The sequence below is a fragment of the Octopus bimaculoides genome, chromosome 9, assembly GCF_046866305.1.
Source record: "Octopus bimaculoides isolate indiv1 chromosome 9, ASM4686630v1, whole genome shotgun sequence".
Classification (NCBI taxonomy): domain Eukaryota; kingdom Metazoa; phylum Mollusca; class Cephalopoda; order Octopoda; family Octopodidae; genus Octopus; species Octopus bimaculoides.
Window position 1 is genome coordinate 71,545,357 of NC_142936.1, and position 23,862 is coordinate 71,569,218.

General features: G+C 35.1%; 1 non-coding gene and 2 pseudogenes across 1 annotated transcript; 1 reads left to right on the forward strand and 2 right to left on the reverse strand.

Moving 5' to 3' along the window:
- Positions 1 to 2,593: 2,593 nt before the first annotated feature.
- Positions 2,594 to 2,773, reverse strand: LOC128248787 (U2 spliceosomal RNA; annotated as a pseudogene).
- Positions 2,774 to 7,649: 4,876 nt separating this feature from the next.
- On the reverse strand, positions 7,650 to 7,749 carry LOC128248798 (U6 spliceosomal RNA; annotated as a pseudogene).
- On the forward strand, positions 7,730 to 7,851 carry LOC128248789 (U5 spliceosomal RNA). The gene has a single exon (XR_016243260.1). It is a non-coding gene; the product is annotated as a U5 spliceosomal RNA (small nuclear RNA).
- The last annotated feature ends 16,011 nt before the right edge of the window (positions 7,852 to 23,862 follow it).

Consider the following 23,862-nt stretch of genomic DNA (forward strand, 5'->3'; position numbering starts at 1 on the left):
AAAGGGCTAAGGTGTAGGTGCAGGAAGTGGTCAAAATCTGTAAGGAGTAGACAACCACCATATACCACCATATATATATATATATATATATATATGTATGTATGTGTGTTTGTGTGTCTGTGTTTGTCCCCCCACCATCGCTTGACAACCGATGCTGGTGTGTTTACGTCCCCGTAACTTAGCGGTTTGGCAAAAAGAGACCGATAGAATAAGTACTAGGCTTCCAAAGAATAAGTCCTGGGGTCGATTTGATCGACTAATGATGGGCGTCTTTCAGTTTCCATCTACCAAATCCACTCACAAGGCTTTGGTCGGCCCAAGGCTATAGTAGAAGACACTTGCCGAAGGTGCCACACAGTGGGACTGAACCCCGAACCATATGGTTGGTAAGCAAGCTACTTACCACACAGCCATTCCTGTGCATCCCATAACTTAGCAGTTTGGCAGAAGGGTATGATAGAATAAGTACCACATTTGAAATACAAGTACCAGGGTCAATTTCAAAAGGGTACCCAAGTATGGCTGCAGTCCAATGACTGGAACAAGTAGAAAGATAAAAAAATTAAATTAATTCTTCCTTTTGTTCCTTATTTTTCTTTTGGATATTTGTTCTTTTTCAGAATTCATTAAAAATAAAAGACATTTTTGTATGGAATAATATAATTATATTCCCATGTAGGCGTAAATCTTGGTTCTACTTATAAAATAGAATTGAGCTAATATTGAATTGAATTAATAATATATGTGTAGTCACAGAGACAGAAAAATCATATTTTTCTGCCATTAAAACATAAATTAAGGATGTTATTAGATAATGCCATTTGGAGTTCTGCACTAAGAAAAAATGCCCATTGAAAGGAAGGAATCATGTTACAGAATTTATTCAAAGTATATAATTCTTTAATCTTTTTCTCTGTCTCACTCTTTCTCTCTTTCATTCTCTCTCTCCCCCTCTCTCTTTCTCCCCTCTCTCCTTCTCCCCTTTCTCTCTTTCTCCCTACACTCTCACCCCCTCTCTCTCTCTTTCTCCCCACTCTCTCTCTCTCTTTATCTATCTATCCAGCTATTTCAATCATTATATCTCACTGTTTCTGTCTCTATCTCTGTGAATAACCTTGTTTTCTTTCATTTCTACTAAGCATGCATTTATAAACAAGTGTGTGAGTGTGTGTGTATGTGTATATATATAGATATGTATATGTATTATATTACATATTATAATATCATATGTAATATATATACATATATATATATACATACATATATATATATATAATATATATGTATGTATAAATATATATATATACATATATATATATTATATATATATATATATATATATATATATAAAATATATATATATGTATGTATGTATGTATGTGTATATATATATATATATTTATATATATATATATATATATATATATATATATATATATATATATATATATATATATATATATTTATATATATATATATAGTTATATATATATACACATATACATATATATATATATATATATATATATATACATATACATATATATATATATATATATATATATATATATATATATATATATATATATATATATATATATATATATATACATATATGTAATAATGGAAAAGTTTTGCAAAATGTATAAATAGATGATGAGTAAAGCACCGGCAGGTTACCTGTTGTGTCGTACTCAATAAAGTCTAATACACATTTTATCTTGTATTTATTAATACTGTGTGTGTGTGTGTGTGTGTGTGTGTGTGTGTGTGTGTGTGTGTGTGTGTGTGTGTGTGTGTGATAGATTTCAATATTAACAAGGAAGATTAACCGGGAAGATAGCTTTCCCTTGCAGCAGATGCACAGGGGCAATAAACACCACAGATGCTCAGAAAACAGACTCCATCACATGCCAGGGGGAGAAACAAGAAGTAATTGATAGCTACCTAAGTGACCAAGTCTGTAGTGGGGCTAGATGCTCAGAGAGTGTTACCACTAGAATAAGACACACATACATATTCACACGCGCATACCTACATATATATACATATACATATATACAATGGGCTTCTTTCAGTTTCCGTCTACCAAATCCACTCACAAGACTTTGGTCGGCCCGAGGCTATAGTAGAAGACACTTGCCCAAGGTGCCAAGCAGTGGGACTGAACCCGGAACCATGTGGCTGGTAAGCAAGCTCCTTACCACACAGTCACTCCTACACCTATATAGTCACTCCTTTTTTTTAAATACATATTTTACCTGTGAATTTGCGTGTGTAAACTGGGAATGTATACAATGAGCATCTCTGCCCTAGGTGTACGGAAAACACTCGGCAGGAAATGGAAGAAAATTTGAAGAAAGAAGAAAAAAAAACAATAATAATAATAATAATAATAATAATAATAATAATAATAATAATAATAATCTTTTCTACTATAGGCATGAAAATTGGTGGGGGTGGAAACTAGTTTATTACATTGACCCCAATGTTCAACTGGTATGTATTTTATTGATCCCAAAAGGATGAAAGGCAATGTTAACTTTGGTGGAATTTGCACTGAGAATGTAAAACTGGAAGAAAGTCACAAAGCATTTTGTTCAGTGCACTTATGATTCTGCCAGCTTAAGAAAAGACTGAAGCAAAGAATAAGCTCTTAACTCTTTGTCTCATTCTAAAAATCAGTTTAGTTGGTGGCCCTCAAATAGGGGCCAAATCAGATATTAAGCTGATATAAATAGATACTACACTTTGATCGCTCAAGGACAGCTTACAATTTGTTGTATTAGAAAAATTTAGAAACTTTGAGATGTATGAAGAAGACACAGCTCTTTTATCCTTTCAAGTGTCAATAAAATAGGTACCAGTTGTGTTCTGGAGTCAACCTAATTGACTTACCCCCCTCCCCCGAAATTTCAGGGCTTTTGTCTATAGTCAAAAGGATTATTATTATTATTTGGATCAATATAACATCTACCATATTTGTGGGCTTATATACCCACATCAGAATTGATAACTATTACTACTACTACTCGTACTATATTTTTAATGGATACAGCAGTACAATAGTAGATTAATTGACATATTGCATCTGAATCCTTATTACAATTGCTTCTTTTCCACTTCCATTACTAATGCTCTTGGGAAAGACTCTCTGACGTCATAGCTTCTTACTTGTTTCTTTTCACATACCCCATACAAGAAACCATTGCTACTGCCACTGCTAGTGTGGCTAGAGTAATAATGATGAATATCATCAAGATAAAGTATTATTGCATAAAAAAAAACTAATGCATAAAATTACATGAAATTTTACAGATTTCTTTGTTGAATAATCATTTTATTACTTCTGTAGTGGGATATTCCATTAGTATTTTTGTTTTACATCTGAATTCTTTCTTTTTTCTTGTTGCAATATTTTTTATGTTAGCTTTACATTTTTGTTTTTCAGGTTATGAAATAAAACATTAATAATTTTTTAAATTTATTAATTATAAAGCAGTAATTCTGAGAATTCAGAATTCTGAGCTGACTTAATCGTTGGTTTATAGTTGTTTGTATATAATTAAATATCCAAGAAGACTGAATTCTTAGCAAAACTATTGATCATGACATGAAATGCTAAACCAAAGTTTCTGATATATATATATATATATATATATATATATATATATAGAGAGAGAGAGAGAGAGAGAGAGAGAGAGAGAGAGATTATGCTTTCATAGGATATATATGTATATATATATCCTATGAAAGCATAATATATATGTGTATATGTGTGTATATATATATATATATATATATATATATATATATATATATATATATATATATATATATATATAAACATATTTGTTTCAGTTATTAGACTGCAGCCATGCTGGGGCACTGACTTGGAGAATTTTTAATCAAATGAAACGCCCCCACCCAGTACTTTTTTAACCATGGTACTTATTCCATCGATCTTTTTTGCTGAACCACTAAGTTATGAAGACATAAATACACCAACACCAGTTGTCAAATGGTGGTGGGGAACAAGCACAGACACAAACACTAGAGAATATACACCTATATATATATAATGTATTGTCTTAAATTGTTAAATATTTTTATACAGCTTGGAAACTACGCATGTTTATAAATATTTTTAAATAAATATTTTAAACATTCATGATATTTCTGAAGGTAATGTCCTTGTAAATGCCTGTATACTTTTATTTTATCTTATCTTACTATTTTAGACATTTTAGAGACTTAAAACTATATTTATTGGTTCCTAAATGATTTGAACACACACATATATATTAAACCTATATATATATATATATATATCATCATCATCATCATCATCGTTTAACGTCCGCCTTCCATGCTAGCATGGGTTGGACGATTTGACTGAGGACTGGTGAAACCGGATGGCAACACCAGGCTCCAATCTAATTTGGCAGAGTTTCTACAGCTGGATGCCCTTCCTAACGCCAACCACTCAGAGAGTGTAGTGGGTGCTTTTACGTGTCACCCGCACGAAAACGGCCACGCTCGAAATGGTGTCTTTTATGTGCCACCCGCACAAGAGCCAGTCCAGGGGCACTGGCAACGATCTCGCTCGAAAACCCTACAAGGCCAGTCAGGCGGTATATATATATATATATATATATATATATATATATATATATATATATATATATGTCTGTACGTATTGTCGTCGTCGTTTAACGTCCGCTTTCCATGCTAGCATGGGTTGGACGATTTGACTGAGGACTGGTGAAACCAGATGGCTACACCAGGCATATATATATATATATTATTAGAGTGAAGATGCATGGCTCAGTGGTTAGAGCATCAAGCTTATGATCGTGAGGTTGTGAGTTCGAATCCCAAACCGGGCTGTTGTGCACTTTATTTCCCATTGTTCCAGTTCACTCAGATGTAGAAATGAGTTGCAACAGGTGCCAGGCTGTATCAGCATTTGCTTTTCCCTTGGATAACACTGGTGCCGTGGAGAGGGGAGGCCGGGGTATGCATGGAATCAAGTAAAAGATAAAAGAAGATCTATATATTATCATCATCATCATCATCCAGTGTTTTAAATCTGGGTTTTATCCCCATTAACAGGGGTGGCCAGATCTACCTCAATGCCATAGCAACCAAGTTAGGCAGGTGCAGCCTACCCCTTTGGCAGGCTGGTTGGTGCCTATTCTCCTTTGCTATCATGAGGCTTTTTTGGAGCTGGATTTTCTATGGGGAGCATGCCCTTGCTTACCTCCAACCTCAGTTTCTAGACATGAGTAGTCCCAAGACCAAGGCTTCTACCATGTTTTTTCAGAAATGTGATGGAAAACTAGCTCAGGAAGGCAGGGATGCTACTCCATGAGACCCCTTTTGGAGCCCCCTTACCTATATATATATATATATATATATATATATATATATATATATATATATATATATATATATATATATATATACACACACACACACACACACACACACTACTAACTTTATTTTTATTCCAACTTAACCAACTCTTTAAAGTAGTTGATGCATTCAGGATGGTTTTTTTTTGTAGTAATTTCACCCCTTTTATTCCTTTCAGTTTAGTTCATCTATACACAATTACCCTTTGAATATGAAAACACGCATACATCTTTTGAATTCGTTTTTAATAGAAACATCTAAATATAAATTTCAATGTGATTATCACCAAGTTTGAATGATTACACAGATGTCTTGTTGCTTATTTAGCCATACGTGACAATTTAGGTAAGAAAAGGTCAAGTGTACAGTATTATGTATGTATAACAATGTACATAGACTCGTTTACTTAGGTTTTTGCTTGTGTCCATATATAGATACACAGTTGCACACATACCCCATATGTACATATATACACACATACAAATGCACACATACAAATACACATACACACATACATATCATATACAAATACACATACACACATACATATCATATACACACATATGTTAATATATATATATATATATATATATATATATATATATATATATATATATATATATACGTGTGTGTGTGTGTCAGTGAGTCAGTGTATACGTATGTGTGAATGCCTTCTACTATGTGCATTTAAATATAGATGTATTAGATGTATGATTACATATGTGTGTGTTATTATGTATATATGTGTCTATATTTGTGTACTTTATACGATGAACATCTTTTCTTTCTACCCAGTTATGTAAATATTTTCAATATTTGCTTATTGTTTTGCTTACGCACAAACCTTATGTATGTATGTATGTATGTATGCATGTATGTATGTATGCATGTGTGCACGAATGTATGTGTGAATGTATTATGTGCATATGTATGTATGCGTCTACATATGAATGTATGAATGTATGTATGCATGTATGTATGTAATGTGAATTTGCATAAATATACATGTATGTATTCTTTTATTCTTTTATTCCTTTACTTGTTTCAGTTATTTGACTGCAGCCATGCTGGAACACCGCCTTGAAGTGTTTTAGTCAAACAAATCAACCCCAGAACTTAATTTTTTCCTAAGTCTAATACTTATACGATGAGTTTATTTTGCCAAACTGCTAAGCTTCAGGTACATAAACACACCAACATTGGTTGTCAAATGGTGATAGGGGGACAAACACAGACACAAAGACATTTACACAGATATAATGTCGTCTCCATTGGACATGAAACTCTGCTTGCGAAGACCTGTTGGGGCAAGCGAAACCGAAATCGTGATGGCACCTGTGCCCAGCATCGCCTTCCTGGCACTTGTGCCAGTGGCACGTGTAAAGACATTTGAACGAGATCGTTGCCAGTACCGCTGGACTGGCTCCTGTGCCGGTGGCATGTAAAATACACCATTTTGAATGTGGCTGTTGCCAGTACCGCCTGACTGGCCTTCATGCCGGTGGCACGTAAAAGCACCCACTACACTCTCGGAGTGGTTGGCATTAGGAAGGGCATCCAGCTGTAGAAACTCTGCCAAGATCAGATTGGAGCCTGGTACAGCCATCTGGTTCACCAGTCCTCAGTCAAATCGTCCAACCCATGCCAGCATGGAAAGCGGACGTTAAACGATGATGATGATGATGATGATGATGATATACATATATATATATGTATGACAGTTGTCTTTCAGTTTCCGTCTACCAAATCCACTCAGAAGGCTCTGTGAAGAAGCTTTTTAGCACACAGCCACGCCTGGGCCTATGTATGTATATGTACCTGTATTTACACCCTAAGAGAATATAAAACTCTGCTGCCTCTCATTAATTTCTCTCCTTTTGACTTTTTCCCCTGAAGAAAGACTGTGTCCAAAGCATTAGATATTCCACTCCTCACAGCAAATTCACTGTACACTTTTTATCAATTTTAGTACATGATATAGTAGAGACACGTGGTTTAGTAGTTAGGGTGTTAAACTCGTGATTGTAAGATTGTGGGGCAAACTTTCGGTGAAAGTATCATGATAATGAAAGTGTTTGTTTGGCAATTTCCATACAAAATTTTTATTTCTTTAATTATTTTTTCAGCTGAGCTGCTCTTGTTTATGTATTTTTTGTGTATGTATTATGTTTTTCATGTATGTATATTTGCATAAGTGCTGTATGTGTGTGAATACACATTAACAAATATTAAAAAATATAGAACACTTCACAAATTTGCATGTCATCCTTGCACAGGAGCCATGCTAATCTTCCCTGTATCATTCCAATTTCAGTATATGTTTCTCATCACTCCAAATGGATAAATCTTATGCCATTTACTAAAGATTTCCATGGGGAGGAACATTTTAATGAGTCTTTAGACTTATTTTTGTGAGTCTCATCCGAACATACACAAATTTACATACATACACAAAAACACATACATACACAAATATACATACACACACACATAAACACATACATATATATACACACAAAAATACATAAACATAGCACTTACACAAATATACATACATACTTACACATAAACACATAATACATACACAAGAAATGCATAAACATAAGTGATTCAGTTGAAATAAATTAAAGAAATAAAAATTTTGTACAGAAATTACCAAACATGCACTTTCATTATTGTGATACTTTAACCAAAAGAATGCCAATTGTGGTTTCAATTCCTGGACCAAGTAACTTCATTTCATGTTGCTCCAATCCACTCAGCTGGTAAAAATGAGTTATCCTGTGGCAGACCAGCATCCCATCCAGGTGGGGAATGCATTCGCCATGGAAACCAGGAAATTGGCCCTTTGAATCTATGTGACTCAGGAAGGAACCTTACTTTTACTTTACTACATAATAAAAGTCTTGCTGACGCAGAACAGCACCAGCCTTTTTGGAGTCTGGTTGATCGTGTGTGTGTGTGTGTGTGTGTGTGTTCACATGCACACGCATATGTACACACGGAATGTGTTGATATTTACCTGTGTAAAATCTGGTGTCGTATCTCAGGAAGCTAACTTAGCTGTTCAATAAATACAGTTTGATATAAAAGAAGTTCCAGACTGAAATAAGTATTGTGGCTAGTATGCTCAACTTAAACCTTTGAAAGTGGGGCCCAAGTATGGCCACCATCCACTGGTCAAAACCCTGTAACAGAATAACAGAATTAAGTATTAAAGGTAAATTTTTCAATACTTCATACTCTGTGTATTAAATCTGACTGTAACTGGTTAACCTTACATTTTAAACAACAACCATTTGTTCTCAAGAGTTCTACAAATAATTCCATCTACTTCTTTTCACAGAACCATCTTTTCAATTGAGTTTCTGTTATATTGTTTACAGAAAAAAAATTTAGATTCTTGAACTTCTTGCCCTGTCTTCCTGAATGACTTATGTAAGATATTACTTCTGCAGAGTTTGTTTGTGTGTCCTATATATGTGGGATCTTCAAATTAATTAAAAAAATAAACAGTAGAATACTTTATATTTGTTGCTATATTAAATAAAAAGCTACTTATAATACCTAAACAAATTTAATGATGATTTTTATTTTACAATTATTTTTTATAAGTTTTTATTTTAAAATCATGAAGAAAAGCTATTCTAAAATTAATCAACATTGATTAAATTTTTGTAAACAGAAAATAACTTCAGAATTTAAAATAGAACAATAACAATGTTATTTCATTGATTTCATTATCTTGGATTTTATTTTAACCTTCATTGCATAAATTTGTCTCTGCTTAATTTATCTTATTTAGTTTTAACTTGAAATTTGTTTGGCAATCTACATTTAAAACCTCAAATAAATCAGAAAAGTTCAAAAACCTATTCATGGGATGCATGCAGAGCAGTGAGAATCCAAACAATAATGTATCTGTTTATTCGTAATACATTCTTGCCAATTTGAACATGAATATCTAATTGCTGTTTTTCATCATTGGAGAACATCACTTCTCCAAAGATGACGTGTGTTCATAACACACGCAATTCACAAGTGTAAGGAGACTTTGAGACCCTGCAGTGTTTTGATCTCCTTGCGTGTTAAAGCTACCTCAATCAAAGTTACACTGCCACATATCAGCAAATAATTTGTTTGTTGATTCCTAGAAACAAGAGTTCATGCTTTTGTGAGATTCATCAGTCTAGCACAGTAACTTTGATTGAGGGGACACACAATGAGATCAAAACACTAAGGTATCTTAAAGTAATTTTACAACAGTAAATTACATGTGTTACTAGCAGAAATATCCAGCATTGCCTGGATTAAAGAAAATAATGAAATTTGAAAATGCCTTTTAGATCTCTAACATGACACATGGATTATGCAGTTCTCAACAGTAATTAGCTGAGGTACAAACTATTAATGTCAATAACATATTTTGTCCAATGTTCTCACTGTTAAAATTGTTAAAAAAAACAGGTAGTTCTTTGTCTTTGCAATCACCTTCAATTGTCAGTACTTATTTGAAACACATTGAACCTGAAAATGTATAAACTTGAGAAGAACCAGCCTGCAAGCACTCCTCTCCTGTTAAAAAGTACATCAACTCCATGCAAAATACATTTAAATGAGCATTCATTATAACGGCATTCCCACATGCATTCTTTTCAAGTTATTTTGATGTTACACTCGCTTGTCCTAAGCCTTATTGCACGCAAATGGAGAAAACGTTCACTGCGTATATATCGATCGCTGTACGCCAGCGTCTAACAGCTTTGGTTTTTTAATGCACAAAAAATTGAAATTATTTTTTTTCTGTGCCTCTGATTAAAATTTTCGAAAAACAAACCCAGCCACATTACTTGGAAAAAAATAATCTTTATTGTGCTGGTTTTTCGTAAAATTTCACGCATGGGAAAGGCAACAAAATCGCCCCTCCCCACTTTGAATGGGATATTCCTATCTTAAAAAGTAATAATCGATTATCTCGGTAACCATGGGAGTTGGAGGGCAATAAAAATCTCCTGAACATGAGCGGACCATGCTGCCGCTCTGTGCTGTATTTCACGCGATTCCACTGCACCGTTCTCGAGTGAATTGGCCGACACTCAATCAATCAATCAATCAATCAAGCAATCAAGAACACTGCAATTTATAGCATAGATGAATGCACATGGTCTAAAGAGAGAAAATATTCTCAGATGATGTAAAGCAATAGTAATCAGACATTCACATTTAAATCTTCCAGAACATATTAAGAATGAATGTTTCAGAAATCTGTCTATCATTAAAAAAATAAAAACATCAATCTGCTACAATTCAAAGTATATTCAAAACAGAAATGGCATTGATTTATAAGATAGGTACATGGCAAAATATTTGGGGCAAAGATAATAATTGAGTGTATCAATACCAAAATTTGACTGGCATTTTATTTCTCTATCCTGGGTAGTTGAAAGGAAAAGTCTGCCAGACCATATTTCAACTTTGAACTTAAAGAACTAAGAATTAATACTTAAGTTTAACTAATTACTCAAGTTTAACTGACAAGGTGGCAAGCTGTCAGAAGCAATAGCATGCTGGGCGGAATGCTTAGTGGTATTTCATCTGTCTTTATGTTCCAAGTTCAAATTCCACCAATGTCAACTTTACCTTTCATCCTTTTGGGGTCAATAAATTAAGTAACAGTTGCACACTGGGTCGATCTAATTGACTGGCCCCCCTCCCCAAAAATTTCAGGCCTTGTGTCTAGAGTAGAAAAAAATAACTCAAGTTTGACTGATAATTTGAGTTAAAGAATTTAACTCAAAGTATATTAACTAACTAATATGCCGTGAGTTATTTAATTACTTGAGTAATAAAAATACTCAAGCCATATTATTCTATACTATAACGTTTCTGTCACTCCTCCTTCAAAACAAAAATAATATTAGAGTAGGAAAAGTGAATATTTTATTGCAAGAGGTAAATTCTAAATGACTTGAGGCCACTCAGTGGTTTTGAAATCCTCATTGAAACTTATAAGGATTGTACCAAAAGTAATGCAAAAGAGGGCATAACTTTTTTGTTGACTGACATCAGTCATTCAAATTGTTGTTAGAAAAACTCTTTCTCCAACAGAGATACTGCTCAACATTTTCTCAATCACATGTAAAGTATTTGCATCACCACTGAAACCAACTCTCAAATCTTCTTTGAAAATATTCATGTATTTACTGTTGTATTCACTTCTTCATATCGACTTCCACTTTATCTGTCATCAAATTGTCCCTGAAAACTCCTTTATGAGATTAAACAAGTGTGAGTTGGAGGGCACCAGATCTGGGCTGTAAAATAGACAAGGGACCACTGACCAACCCAATTTCCTGAGTGCCTGGTTTGTTGCATTATTTGCATTTATTGGTCACATTTGCATTATTTTTGGTATAAGAAGACCATAGTGGGTCTACTTGAACTTAGAGTGCAAAAAAACAGAACAAATATTGCAAGACATCCAATTCAACATTCTTACAATTCTGCCAGTCTTCTGTCACAGATTGGTGCTTCTTTTTAATGGATCCTAAAAGAGTGAAAGGCAAACTTTATCTCAGTGGGATTTGAACTTAAAGCACTGAGAGTTGGAACAAATACCGCAAAGCTTGGAGTTCAATGTTCTAATGATCCTGCCAATTTGCCACCAAATAAATTGGACTGTAATGACAGGTGTCCAATAAATAATTGACAACATTACATTTACTTGTTCAGACTATTCATTCTCTGCAAGCTTTGTTCTACTTTATTTTATAATTATGTTATTATTTCTTATTCTAAATGTGTCTGAATTGAGGAAAACTTTACAAAATATATTGCCATATAAACAAATGCTATTTGAGCATTTAAGTGGAAGGTCTTTCTGGAGATCAGTTATAAATAACAACAATACTTTATGACTCAAGTTGGCACTGGTAGCATCAATTTAAGACATTCCTTTTTTAAAAGGAACCTCTTGAAAGCATTGTGTGAGCATTGTTTAGAAATCAAAACCAGGCAGACTTTCTCAAATGGGAGTCATAACTGTCTGCTTCTGAATATGTTTTGTGGTATATAGCAGTGTTTGTGGTGATAATGTACCTATGTTGATTAGTTTAATTTGTGTTATCCGTATTTATTTATTTTTGGCTTATTCTTAATAGGTGTTATTTAATTGTTGACTGACTTTGGAAATTATTGATTTTGTGAGTTATTTAACTTTGTGTTATAATGTAATCAGCTTACAGGTGGTTAAATTTATAGTTATTATCCTGGTGAAAATAATTAGGTTTATATATTCCCAGGCAGCATTAGATTATATGTTTCTAAGGTTTTTTTGACACCAACAGAAAAAGTGTTCCTGCCTATAGGTGTCAAAATCACGTCAATATCTGTTAAACAGCTGAGGATGGAATTCCCAATTGCTTGAAGTTTATTCTATAGTAAGTTTTGTTTCTAAGGTTATCTTATTGATTGAGTACTATATATTTATAGGTATAATTGTTTATATGTTATTAAATTTTAATATTGAATACTGATATTTGTTTGTACTGCTTCTCCAAAGATTCATTTTAGTTTTTTTTACAAATTAAACATTTGATTCTGGAATTGTCAGGAATTCCCATTTATTTTATTCCATACCTTTCTGGGTTTCCGTGGTTTAGGTTATTTAGTTTGATGAGGATAGTTTTTTTGATGAGAGGTACAACTTTCATTGTTAATTTATCCACACAGGGTTGTTGCTTATATATACATATGTATGTGTGTGTGTGTGTATAAGTATATATATCATCATCATTATCATCATCGTTTAACGTCCGCTTTCCATGCTAGCATGGGTTGGACGATTTGACTGAGGACTGGTGAAACCAGATGGCTACACCAGGCTCCAATCTGATATATATATATATTACTCTTTCTGGACTATTTGATTCTGAACTTTATACCCTCCGGCTGCACCTCTCCTACCCACGGATTACACTGGACCCATCTTCTGATTGGAAATCGCTTCAATATACCACGACGTCTAAAAAACTTTTGAACTTTTGAACTTTTCCACTTTTGTAAACCTCCTTTATCATCTTTTTTTTATTCAATTTTTTTTCTCCGTGTTTTTCTCCTTGTCTCCGTATTCTTTCTGTTGAAGAGCGTAGCTCGAAACGTCAAAAACTTTCCGTATTCCCGAGCGTCATACTAATACATCCTTTTGTTATTTACACCACCTGTCCTCGTCCATTGTTGTTTTTTCGTATATTCTCCCATATATATATATACACACACACATATATATGTATGTACATATGTGTGTGTGTGTATATATATATAAGTACATATAAATATATATACATGCATACATACAGATGTAGGCATAGAGGCACTCATACATACATAAATTCTTAAATACAGAGATGCATACACCTAAACGTTAGCTAAAAATCACCTGTTAAATGCTTCTTTGATTACAGTTTGAAATAAATTGTGACAGTAAGCAAATGGCATTTATATGTTCCATTTTCGTGAAGATTGCATATTGAAATAAGTTGGCTCCTCGCATGTTGTTTCAAAAGCTATTTTGTGGACTAACCTACTATCAAGTGCTGTTGATAATAGATTAAGGCAGATTAACCAATGAGAGAGTTTTTTTTTTTAATGCCCTTTATAACAATATGCAAGCTGAATATGGAAAAATTAAATGCCATTTACTACATTAACAATTTATTTCAAACCAAAATATTTCAAAGGTAATTTTCATCCAATATTTAGATGCTGATTTTTTTGCTGGTGTGTGTGTGTAAATATGCATAAATACATATACACACAGATACACACTCACATACACAATCACACACAAATGTATATGTATATTATACCTTCACAAGAAGAGGGGTAACAATGACATTGCATTTTCAGCCTAACTTCCATCAGATTGTCTGACAAAGATTTGCAGATCAAATCTTCAAAAGTGACTGTCACCCATCTTATTGTAAAAGTACAATAAACAAGTATTCCGCAAAAAAGTATTGAATAATTGTTCAGTTTAATGTTAAATTTTTCATTATTATTGATACTTGACTTAAAAACAAACATTGATATTTATCTATCTATGTGTATATATATATATATATATATATATATATATATATATATATATTGGAAATGTGCTGTGCGTGAGAAGACCCGGCAAGCCAAGTAAGATCGTTGCCAGTGCCCCTGGACTGGTTCTTGTGCGGGTGGCACATGAGATGCACCATTTTGAGCGTGGCCATTGCCAGTACCGCCTGACTGGCTCCCGTAGGATTTTCGAGCGAGATCGTTGCCAGTGCACCTGGACTGGCTTGTGCCGGTGGCACATAAAAGACACCATTTCGAGCGTGGCCGTTTTCGTGTGGGTGACACGTAAAAGCACCCACTACACTCTCTGAGTGGTTGGCGTTAGGAAGGGCATCCAGCTGTAGAAACTCTGCCAAATTAGATTGGAGCCTGGTGTTGCCATCCAGTTTCACCAGTCCTCAGTCAAATCGTCCAACCCATGCTAGCATGGAAAGCGGACGTTAAACGATGATGATGATGATGATGATGATATATATATATATATATATATATATATATATGTTTATACATATATATTTAAGATCATCTGGGTAATAGCCTTATAGTGCGCTTTCCCAAGTTTCTCTATGGGTATTAGCTACCATTTGCTATCATACTGTAGGACTTCTCCTTTCACTGGATATACATGTGGAAATCCGTTAATATCTACAGAATTTATACAAAATGGTTTTAATACAAGATGGAATGTGAGAGTGAGAGAGAAAGAGAGGGGAGTGAGAGAAGTATTTGAGGTCATTTTGGGTAATCTAAGCAAAAACAAATGCATTTTAATAAAAATTTGTGCACATGTTCTTGATAAGCTTTCTCATAAGATTATCCTGTGAATCTACCTTCAGTTTTGACAAGTGCCATTGTGGTACAGGAATCGTTGATATACCTGCAGTAAATAGCCCTTATACATTTCAGACATTGCTGAGACAAAGGGGTCTTCAGTGAAGCTTCTGGTATTGTGAGGATTAATCTCCCTTTCAATGACATTCCAAACATAATACTCTATGGGATTTAAATCTAGCAAGTTCAGAGGCCATAAATTTCAGGTTACACCATCGTAAAGATTGTTTGACATCTGTTCTTGGATTACAGGATCTTTGTAAGAAGTTGCTGAGTCTTGTTGAAACACATTTGGCTTTCTAATGTGCACTTTATCCACCCAGGGTTTACAGTTGTCTCTATTTCTTCAGGCAGCATTAATCTTAAGACTCTGTAGGGAGATGTGAGGTGGTATGACAAGATCTTTGTTACTCGGCACTCTTAAAACCATCACACTTGCTAGAAACTTAGTATGTATTACTCTGGGGGGGGGGGGGGGGTCATCTGAAGGATTTGCACATAATCATCTGTTATTTTGTCAGCCAGACTTTTAGTCCTGGTCAAAGTTTTACTCATCAGAGAGGCATCAAAATATGGCATATTCAAGGTGGTTTCTAACTTTATTAAAAACTGCATGTCACAGATCAAAGAGTTTTCCTATGTCTTTGCAGCTATGAAAGGGCCTCTCATCAATACATACAATTCATATGCTCCTCAGTTCTGAAAGTAGATTCCAACAAATGAAGTTTTTCAGCAATGGCCCTCATTGATTTTCTGGGATCATCACTGAAAATGTTTTGAACCTATTAGATCAATTGTGGTGTCTTTATAGTGTTTGGACATTTAGAATGTTTTGTTTTCCTTGATACATTTGAAACATTCTTACCAGAAGCATGTGGAGGCGCAATGGCCCAGTGGTTAGGGCAGCGGAATCGCGGTCACAGGGTCGCAGTTTCGATTCCCAGACCGGGTGTTGTTAGTGTTTATTGAGCGAAAACACCTAAAGCTCCACGAGGCTCCGGGAGGAGATGGTGGCAAACCCTGCTGTACTCTTTCACCACAACTTTCTCTCACTCTTACTTCCTGTTTCTGTTGTGCCTGTAATTCAAAGGGTCAGCCTTGTCACACACTGTGTCACGCTGAATCTCCCCGAGAACTACATTAAGGGTACACGTGTCTGTGGAGTGCTCAGCCACTTGCACGTTAATTTCACGTGCAGACTGTTCCATTGATCGGATCAACTGGAGTCCTCGATGTCGTAAGCAACGGAGTGCCAACAAAAAACCAGAAGCATCCAATTCCATCTGTACAAAAGATCATGCAACAGTTTAGAAACTTGGCAATTTCAAAATCACTGTGTTCCACACATATGACTGCTTGTCTTTTGTTTTCTTTGTTAGCAATTTATCTACCATAGGGGATCTGAAAGAAATAAATGCCTATTAACTGGTTTGAAGAGAGTAATATATTGATAATTAAGTGTCTTCAAATACACCTCATACCCTATACATACATAGATACTTACATATATACATACAGATATGCATATTTGCATATATACAGGCAGGCATGCATACATGCATACATTCATTTATACAGATTATGGTGGAAGGAACGGTATCCAACTATATAAAAACTGCCTCAAATTAGCTCCATTCAACTCATACAAGCATGGAAAAAAGGGCATGAAATGTTGGTAGTAGTGGTAGTGGTAATGATAATGATGATGATGATGATGACGACGACGACAACAACGACGACGGCAATGATGAAGATGATGATGGTGATGATGATGATGACAGCGATGGCGATGATGACGATGATGACAACAACGATGATGATGATGAAAACAACGAGATGACAATGACAACAATGATGATGATGATGATGTATCCATGACTAGGGAAAGAGAGAGAGAGAGTATGTGAGTGAGTGAGAGAGTGAGATTGAGTGAGAGAGAGTGTGTGTGTGAGTGAGTGAGTGAGTGAAGGAGAGAGAGAGAGAGAGAGAGAGAGAGAAAGACACGTAAATGAGAGAATATATTTTAACTAAATAAGAGAGATCAGAGTCTGTTTCATTAAAATTTTTTTATCACAATTTCCAAAAAGAAATATATCCTGTGATGCAGCACGAATATGTGATATATCAATTTCCAGAATTTTATGGTGACTTAATACCATATTTTATGACATTCACACATCATTGAATATGAAGTTTAAAGGCTTTATTGCACATTATTATATCTATATAAGTTGTTATGTTTCATAGTTCATAGTTAGAAAAGATTCAATATACATGTGAATTTACATAAGATGTAAAAATGCACAAACAAACCTATAATCTTTGTTTTGTAAAATGTATTGAAGTAATCTGTGGCTATCAGATAGGAAATGAGAAATTGGGATATGCAGAAATACATACACACACACATACAAATATATATACATATATATATATATATATAAAATATATATATATATATATATATATATATATATATATATATATATATATATTTATATATATACACACACACACACACATACACATACACAGATATATATACACACACACATGTATTCCTGAACATATACCTAATGTGCATATTTCCAAGCACATTAGTGACTTAATGGAATGGAAATTGTTGCAACAAGCAGGAATAAAAAGAAAGAGGAAGTTAAACATTCAATTGTCCTTTTAAGCAAATTAGATAGATGTACAATATTAATGTGGTATGTAATGAAATTACATATTGCAAGTATTTAATGTTATATGTACAGTCAAATTGGGACATAAAAATGCACTTTCAAATTTAATAGGATTCAGATATAGCCTGCCCTCTGGTAGTGTTAGCTATTCAAATAATTAATACATTGAACTGAAAAGTCCTAAATCCACACAGACACACACACACACACACACACACACACACACACACACACACACACACACACACACACACATACACACACACATACTCACATGTGCACATATACACACACAAAGGTATATATATATATATATATATATATATATATATATACATGCAGCCATATAATGTTAGTGATTTTTTAAAAATCCTTTCACTAAAGATATCAGATAGTTTTCTGATTTGCTTATTGTCCATTGTAAATTAATTATGTTCATCAGTTGATATGAATTCACTATGATCCAAACATTTTTAGCTTTCTTTACCGCCACCATCACCGGCACCACTGCTATGGCTGCAGCCACCACCACCACCACCACTGCTGCCATCACCACAATAACACTAAACAGATCAGATAATGAGCCAATAATTCTTTCAAAATTTGAGAGAAAGCCAGCAATGTTTTGAGGGGAAGGGGAATCGATTACATCAACCTCAGTGCTCAACCAATATTTTATGTTATTGAAAACAAAAGGATGAAAGACTAAATCACTTCAGCAGCATTTGAACTCAGCATGTAAAGAACCATGCCCAGTGCAGTAACAATTCTGCTAAAAGGATCTATATGGTCTCTCAAATCACCTCTCTCAAATCATATCTGGGTGTCTGCGAAGAAGGAAGAAAAAGTCATACATTGAATAATGTAGTGCAGACATAGCTGTGCGGTAAGAAGTTTGCTCCCCAACCACATTGTTCTGAGTTCAGTCCTACTGCAAGGCATCTTCAGCAAGTGTCTTCTACTATAGCCCTGAGCCAACCAAAGCCTTGTGAGTGGATCTGGTAGACGGAAACTAATAGAAGCCCATCATATACATGTGTGTGTGTGTGTGTGTGTGTATCATCATCATCATTATTTAGTGTCCATTGTCCATGCTGGCATGGGTTGGACGGCTTGACCAAGGCTGGCAAGCTGGAAGGCTGCACCAGACTCCTGTTTGATTTGGCTGGATGCCCTTCCTAATGCCAACCAGTATATGTCACAAATAGGCCTCCTCTCTCATTCATTTGCCTATTCAGACGTTCAGGCAGATATTTCTCTCCTTGGATTTGGCACTCTGGAGAGACTTCAAATGGGTTTTCATCATTGCCGACCTGCCCTACCCTATTCTTGGGGTAGATTTCCTCCACCACTTCTCACTCCTTGTGGATGTTCATAGGTAGCATTTGTTGGATAGCTCAACAGATTTATCGATTCCTGGTCACAGAGCAGTTACTCCTACTGTAACCCCGTTGTTTTTCATTGCTGTATCTGGTGATACATATCACGCACTTTTGAACTCTTTTCTTGAGTTGACCGATCTAAATTTCCATGTGAGTAATCCTGTCCACTCTATGAGGCATTTCATCAATACTACCAGTCCACCAGTTTTTGTTCAAGTGTGTATTTGGTTTTTTAGCTTTGGAATTTTGCGGTCACATCATTGATTGCTACAGTATGCAATCCCTTCTGGAGAAGGTACAAGCTCTTCAGAATCTTCCTACTCCCACTTCCCTTAAACAGCTTCACCATTACCTGGGATTGGTAAATTTTTACCGACATTTTATCCCACACTGCACGGAAAAATTGTTCCCCCTTACTAATCTTTTGAAGGAACACAAGGAAAAAAATGATGTTATCGCCTTTTCACCGTCACTTACCGAGATTTTTCAAACTGTCAAAAGTGAGCTTGCTAAAGTATCGTTATTGACACACACCAAATCTGATGCAAAGTTTTTGCTTGCCATTCATGCATCTGATTCAGCTGTTGGTGCTGTTTTACAGCAATCTCTTCAAAGAAATCTGCAACCCTTGGCATTCTATTCTCGCCAGCTGAGACACACTATAGCACTTTCAGCAGAGAACTGTTAGCGATTTACCTAGCTGTCAAACACTTCTGTCATTTTCTTGAGGGAAGAGATTTCACTATATTTACAGATCATAAACCTCTTACTTTCATTTTACATTCAAAGTCAGATAAATACTCACCTAGAGACACACATCATCTTGATTTTATCTCACAGTTTTCTAGCAATATTCAGCATATCTCCAGCTCCCATAATGTAGTTGCTGATGGTTTATTGCATTTACTGGTCTGTTCATTGTCATCTACTTCTTTGATTGACTTGACTGCATTAGCTGCTGACCAACCGTCTTTGGCTTCATTGGGCACTTCGTCTGCTGAGTTTGCAAATTGTAAATTCAAGCACCTGCTTTTGTTGACTGCTGACCGAGATATTTTATGTGATGTTTCTACAGGTTTACCTTGACCTTTCAATCCTGAATCTCATCGTCAGATTGATTTTAGCGATTTGCACACCTTGTCACATCCTGGTGCAGCAGCTTTCATAAAGTTTATTATGGCTCATTTTTCTGACCAATTATGCAATAGAATATTACTGCTTAGTCATGTTCTTGTCTGCAATAACAGCACTCTAAAGTGCACAGACATGCTCATGCACCTCTTAGCACCTTTGAAATCTGGATGCTCATTTCCAACACATCCAAATTGACTTAGTTGGCCTTTGGCCGGTTAGTCAAGGATTCACTTATATACTTACAAGTATTGACCACTTTTCATGTTGGCCTGAAGCCATCCCTCTGGTCGATATCAGTGCAGAATCAGTGGTGCAAGCCCCCATATCAGGTTGGATTTCACATTTTGGTGTTCAATTAAGGATTACTACTGACCGCAGGAGGCAATTTGAATCCCAGCTTTTCCAACAACTTTCAAGCATCTTAGGAGTTCACCATATCCAGATGACTAGTTAACATCCAGACTTGAATGGCATACTGGAATGGTTCCATCATCAATTAAAGACGTCATTATGTGCCTATCAAGATCCTCATCGATGGAGCAAATACCTGTCAGTTATTCTATTGGGTTGTCGCTCATCAGTGAAAGAGGATTTAGGATAATCTCCTGCTGAACTTCTCTGTGGTTCATCATTATCTCTCCCAGGCCAGATGTTGGACTCTGTGGATTTATCAACTCAAGATCTTGCATCTTATGTACATATACTGCAAATTTACATCACAGAACTTCTACCAATGTCTTCTCAACATCAGACTGTTCCAGCAGACATTACTACTTGGACTCATGTGTTCCTTAAGGATGACTCTGTGAGAGGTCCTCTCTCACAACTATATAAAGGGCCCTGTTGTGTCCTTGCATAAAACAAACAAACTCTTCACCATAGACATTCATGGTAGAAAAGAAACAGTGTCTATTGACAGGGTAAAGCATGCTTTTTCTGAGGTCCTCACTCCAGAGCCAAACATTCCCCTCCAATACACACTGCAACAAACTACAAGCACTGCACCAAGGCAATCACCACCTCCAAAAGCACATGCACTTTTCCCTTCATCAAACTTGTCACGATGACTTGTACTGGTCGTCGTGCACACTGGCCAAAAAAACTGTGCAAGACTGTGTATATTTAAACTTCCTTTTCATGCATTTACTTTTGGACTGTTTTGTTGTTCCAATTGTGCATGTGCATTCATTTTGTGCTTTGGAATTGTTATGTTTTTACATTTTCTGCTTTGTAATAAACACTTGTACCTTAACTCACCTTTTTTCCGGTCCTCCATCACAGAGTGCTGACTCTTTCAACTAGTTGTTGAAAGGGGCAGTATCTGTAGCAAACCCTACCAGAGAGAAAGAGAAATAAACGAGAGTAGTGTTTCCTACTTTGCTACAGGGTTTTTTTGGAATATGTTGCAACTTTCGGTAGGAAAGCCAACAGGTGGCATTACTGCCGGTTGATATAAAAAGCAAAGTACTGCAAAATTCTCTCTCTTCCTCTTCTTGTCTGGCCTTCTCTGGCACATTAGCTCTTCACCTGACCACTCAACTTGCATGGCCACACACAGCTAACCTGATGTCTTGGACTTGCAATGACGAGCTCTATATTAGCAGCCTTTAGATAAAATAACATGTTTGTATATATCTACTCTGTTATTCCATGCATTCACCTTTGTACCACTCAAGTTGACATAAATATAACATGTATTCAGAACCTGTCTTAACCACAGCATAGAACATGCCATTTGGAAAAACCCACATGCTTTCACTAAAAGACTAATAAATAAGTACTAGGCTTAAAAAAATAATCCTACGTCAATTTGTTTAACTGAAACCCTTCAAGGTGGTGCCTCAGCATGGCTGTAATCAAATGACTGAAACGAGTAAAAGAAAAAGGTAAAAGAAAGAAATGTAATGTAGCCTTGGGTTTCAACATATATTGGAAACAAAACGAAAGATTGATAATAACTAAAACACTTTTGATCATAACATTTTCTCAAATGAGGCTGACCTGGGCTAAATAACAATAACAAATTGAATAAAATTATTTACAGAGATTATATACATGTTCCCCTGGTGGTCAGCTATCGTAGGGGAGGCAATCCATTCTAGATTAAATTAAGCTGAGGCAGGTTTGGAAGTTAGAAATTTAAATCTAAGAGTAAAGAAGAAGAGTACAGAATATATGCATTTAATATATTTCATTTCCTACACATTATTAAGATATTAAAATTTCTAGTCGTTGGTAACCATTTCATCCTTCTATTGAATCGTCAGCACAGCATAACCTGAGGCAAATAAATCACAATAAATTAATCATTTCATGAAGTTAGCTAAATTTTATAGGAAGAGAATAATGTATAGCTTAAAAGCCATTCATGGATTTTTCTGCCTCATCATAGATCGTAAGTTGTTTAGTAATAGAGTAAGAAGAGAGAGAGAAGAATTAATTAATATTTTCTGTATGTACTTATAGAGTTTTAAACATATGACAAAAGTTTCATGGAGGAAACTGATGAGAGCAGAAGAATAACAATTAACAAAAAAGAATGTAGGTGGACAGAAACTAATTGAAGTTGCTGCTGCTGTTGTTGTTGTCTGAGCTGACCATCTATTTTTTGTGTCCATTCTTTGTTTTACTTGCTGTAGTCATTGGACTGCAGCCATGCGGGAGCACTGCCTTGAAAGCAATTATCGAATAAATCAACACAGGTGTTTATTTTTTCAAAGTCTGCTTAAGTTTACTTAATATATCAGTTTCTTTTGCTGAACTGCTAAGTTACATGAACACAAACAAATCAACACTGGTTGTCAAGCAGTGGTGGGAAGGCATATATATATACATGCACACACATATGCATATATCTGCATGCGTATATATACATCTAAATATATACACACACACATACACATGTATTATTATATATGTATATACAGCAAGAGAGAGAGAGATGAGAGGCTTCCATGCAGTTTCCACCTACCAAAGTCACTCACATGCTATTGGTAAGTCCAGTCAGTAAGAAACTCTTGCCTAAGGTGCTGTACAATGAGACTGAACTCAATACCCTGTGGTTGCAAAGTAAACTTCTTAACCACACAACCATGCCACTTTTTGTGTAGAGTGTTGGCTAAAACTGATATATTCTGTAATACAGTATAGTAAAGATTTCATATATAGAAAAAGAGATAGTCTAACAAGTATAATTTTAATGAGCTAAGGGAAATAAATCAAATGGACCAATAGCATGAATTTAGATAAATAAGTTAAAGTCTTCATATAGAATGTCATACAAGAAAAATTCTTAATGTAAA